Source organism: Mustela erminea, chromosome 10 (genome assembly GCF_009829155.1).
Source record: "Mustela erminea isolate mMusErm1 chromosome 10, mMusErm1.Pri, whole genome shotgun sequence".
Taxonomy (NCBI): domain Eukaryota; kingdom Metazoa; phylum Chordata; class Mammalia; order Carnivora; family Mustelidae; genus Mustela; species Mustela erminea.
In genome coordinates this window covers 8076599-8081144 of record NC_045623.1, presented here as the reverse complement: position 1 = coordinate 8081144, position 4546 = coordinate 8076599, and the positions used below count along the sequence as shown (strand labels likewise).

At 40.9% G+C, this 4546-nt stretch overlaps 1 pseudogene; it reads left to right on the top strand.

The window, feature by feature from the left end:
* The first annotated feature begins 365 nt into the window (after positions 1–365).
* LOC116567697 lies at positions 366–1978 on the top strand (annotated as a pseudogene).
* Positions 1979–4546: the final 2568 nt, after the last annotated feature.

Genomic DNA, 4546 nt, shown 5'->3' with positions numbered 1-4546 from the left:
GGAGCAGAATGCTGGAACACTGAAAAGAAATAAAATAAAACAAAATGGAAAAAAAAAAAAAAAACCATAATGTAGTCAGGGGAGTGACCTGCCTATCACCTTTGCCACATTCTGTTGGATAAAAGCAAATCACAGGTTCTACCTACATTCAAGAGTTAAGGACTGTGTAGGAGCATGACTTATTGGGGGTTCATCTCAGGGTGTGTCCACTGAAGGAAGGATGAACAGGTGGAGACACAGATAACTTATTTTAAATGGACATTTGCTGAGATTTTTTTTCAAGTGGTGTTCTGATGAGCAACTCGTCTAACATGGGCAGGACATTCTCCTAGTGATGTATTAATTAAGGTGCTGAAAACGTGCTTTTTTCACAATGGGTTTGCCGCCAGAACACAGGTGTCGTGAAAACCACAGCTCAACCTAAACCAGAATGGGGAAGGAAAAGACTCATATCAACATTGTTGTCATTGGACATGTATATTTGGGCAAGTCTACCACTACTGGTCATCTGATCTACAAATGTGGTGGGATCGACAAAAGAACTATCGAAAAATTCGAGAAGGAGGCTGCCGAGATGGGAAAAGGCTCTTTCAAGTATGCTTGGGTCTGTACGTGAACGTGGTATCACCATTGATATCTCCCTGTGGAAATTCGAGACTAGCAAGTATTATGTGACCATCATTGATGCTCCAGGACACAGAGACTTTATCAAAAACATGATTACAGGCACATCCCAGGCTGACTGTGCTGTCCTGATTGTTGCTGCTGGTGTTGGTGAATTTGAAGCAGGTATCTCCAAGAACGGGCAGACCTGTAGGCATGCCCTTCTGGCTTACACACTGGGTGTAAAACAACTAATTGTTGGTGTTAACAAAATGGATTCCACTGAGCCACCCTATAGCCAGAAGAGATACAAGGAAATCGTTAAGGAAGTCAGCGCCTACATTAAGAAAATTGGCTACAACCCCGACACAATAGCATTTGTGCCAATTTCTGGTTGGAATGGTGACAACATGCTGGACCCAAGTGCTAATATGCCTTGGTTCAAGGGATGGAAAGTCACTGTAATGATGGGAATGCCAGTGGAACCACACTGCTTAAAGATCTGGATTGCATTCTACCACCAACTCATCCAACTGACAAGCCCTTGCGTCTGCCTCGCTAGGACCTCTACAAAATTGGTGGTATTGATACTGTCCCTGTGGGCCGAGTGGAGACTGGTGTTCTTAAGCCTGGCATGGTGGTCACCTTTGCTCCAGTCAATGTTACAACTGAAGTCAAGTCTGTTGAAATGCACAATGAAGCTTTGAGTGAGGTTCTTCCTGGGGACAATGTGGGCTTCAATGTCAAGAATGTATCTGTCAAAGATGTTCGTCGTGGCAATATGGCTGGTGACAGCAAAAATGACCCACCCATGGAAGCAGCTGGCTTCACAGCTCAGGTGATTATCCTGAACCATCCAGGCCAAATTAGTGCTGGGTATGCACCTGTGCTGGATTGTCACACAGCTCACATTGCTTGCAAGTTTGCTGAGCTGAAGGAGAAGATAGATCGTCGTTCTGGAAAAAAGCTGCAAGATGGTCCCAAGTTCTTGAAATCTGGTGACTCTGCCATTGTTGATATGGTTCCTGGCAAGCCTATGTGTGTTGAGAGCTTCTCTAACTATCCTCCTCTGGGCCGTTTTGCTGTTCGTGACTTGAGACAGACGGTTGCTGTGGGTGTCATCAAAGCAGTGGACAAGAAGGCAGCTGGAACTGGCAAGGCCACCAAGTCTGCCCAGAAAGCTCAGAAGGCTAAATGAATATTATCCCCAATACCTGCCACCCCAGTCTTAATCAGTGGTGGAAGAACGGTCTCAGAACTGTTTGTGTCAACTGGCCATTTAAGTTTAATAGTAAAAGACTGGTTAATGATAACAATGCATTGTAAAACCTTCAGAAGGAAAGGAGAATGTTTTGTGGACCATTTGTTTTTGTGTGTGTGTTTGGCAGTTTTAAGTTATTAGTTTTTAAAATCAGTACTTTTTAATGGAAACAACTTGACCAAAAATCTGTCACAGAATTTTGAGACCTATTAAAACAAAAGTTTAATGAAAAGAAGGTGCTGAAAACGTACCTTCACTTTGCCCTAATGGCCCTTATTGGCACTACTTCATTCATGGGGCATGCCTTCCTAATATCCAAGCCAAGGAAGGGGCCTAACAATGAGTTTGAGAGGACAACTATCTCCAAGTTAATAATTTTATTCAGAGATGCAAATTTATAACACAAGCAATTCTGAAGATAAGGAGCAGTCCTGCCTGAGGTATAGTAGCTCTAGAGAGATACCATGTAGTGTAAAATAAAAACTAGGAAGCAAGAAATCAAACTGAGACTATGCAATCAGATACCTATGTAGACTGAAAGAACTCAGTAACTGACTACTGCTCAGTTTCTCATCTGTAAGATGATGCTCCTAAAGTATATCGCTGGTTTCCAAGTGATACTTCTCAAACTATAAAGCAACTTCTACAAAGATGCTTTAGGTTTTCAGTAAATGAAAGGGTGTTTTCCATCAAACAATAAGGTTTTGGTTTCCCGAGGAACCCATTAGTTCATCACTTTTATTTATCTATTTGACATTTCAGATTTCCTGTGTAATAAATCTGTGAAAAACGAGTTCAGCTCCTTTTAATCACTCAAAATAAAGTGAAAATCACCAAGCTAGCTGATCTCTAGGGTCTAACTCTGATCTTCTTTGGATCCATGACAGATAGTGTGCTATAGAGGTTTTCTTTTTTCCCCCTTTCCTTTGATTGTGGTAAAAATACATAATTTTATTAATCCTCTTAACAGATGTTTAACTGTATAATATAGTGTTACTATATATAGGCACTATGCTGTATAGCAGATATCTAGAATTTATTCATACTGCGTAACTAAAATTTTAAACCCACTTATTAGCAACTCTCAAGGCCACCTTACCCTTAGTCCCTAGAAACCATAGTCTATTATTTGTTTCAATGAGTTTGAGTATTTTTGATATTTCATTTAAGTGGAATCATACAGCATTTGTCCTTCTGTGACCTTAGCATATCCTCAAGGATCATCCATGTTGTTGCATTTTGCAGTACTTCCTTTTTTTTTTCTTTTTTAAGATTTTATTTATTTGACAGAAAGAGATCATAAGTATGCAGAGAGGGAGAGAGAGAGAAAGAGGGAGGGAAGAGGAAGCAGGCTCCCCACCTAGCAGAGAGCCCGATGCGGGACTCAATCCCAGGACCCTGAGATCATGACCTGAGCTGAAGGCAAAGGCTTAACCCACTGAGCCACCCAGACAGCCCTACTTCCTTCTTTTTTAAGGCTGAATAACATTTTATTGTATGTAAATACCACATTTTATGGTATTTTAAAAAATCCATTCATCTGTCTGTGGACTAGTTGTGTCCATATCTTGGCTATTATGAATAGTGCTGCATTGAACATAGGAGTGCTAATATCTCTTCAGATCCTGATTTCATTTCTTTTGGATATATATCTTCAGAAGTCGGATTGCTGGGTCATATGATATTCCTATTTTTAACTTTCTAAGGAATCTCTATACTGCATTCCATAGTGGTTGTACTATTTTGCATAACCAACAATGTGCAAGTGTTCCGATTTCCCCATATCTTCATCAACATTTGATATATTTTGTTTGGGGGGGAGGGGAAGTACTGGCATAAAGAGAGACAAAAAAACCAGCAGAACAGAATAGAGAGCCCAGAAATATATCTATGTATGTATGGTTAAATGATCTTCTACAAGGTTGCCAAACTACAGAAAAGAGAAAGGACAGACTCTTCAACAAATGTGTTAGAAAACTGTATATCCACATGCAAAGGAAAGAAAGAAAGAAATTAAGAAAGAAAGAGAGAGACCGAGAAAGAAAGGGAGGGAGGGAGGGGGGAGAGAGGGAGAGAGGAAGAAAGAAAGAAAGAGAGGGAGGGAGTCACCAGAGGCTGGAAGAGTCAGAGAATGGACTCTCCCCAGAGCCTCTAGAGAGAGCACTTCCCTGCTGGCAACTTGAGTTCAGCCACGGATACTGATTTCACACTTCTGGCCTCCAGAATTATTACTATAAGCCATCAAGTTTGAAGGTAATTTGTTATAGCAGCCACAAGAAATCCATACCAGTTCTATTCAGCATTTGACTCTGGGCCTGCTCTATTCCTGTGTGCTGTCCCTGTGTGCTCCAGTGCCTGTGAGATTTCCATTAATAAATTCCACTCCAGTAGGGCCTATGTGTGTGCCACCTGGAAGTTCTTCTTGGTTTGCACAACACATTCAGAAACAAAAGCCCCTACCGTCTATTATATGTCAGACAATGCTCAAGGCCCTGGGAACACAGTAGTGAATACAACTATCCCTATTTCAGGCCAGGAGTGAACGCTGTAGAAAGGAAGGAGATGAAAGTAGAAAGGAGGTAGGATAAAACAAAATAAATAAACAGAACTACATAAATAACAAAGAAAAACAGTCCAGAAACAAATACAGACCTTAATAAAAGCACTATTGAAATGCCAGTG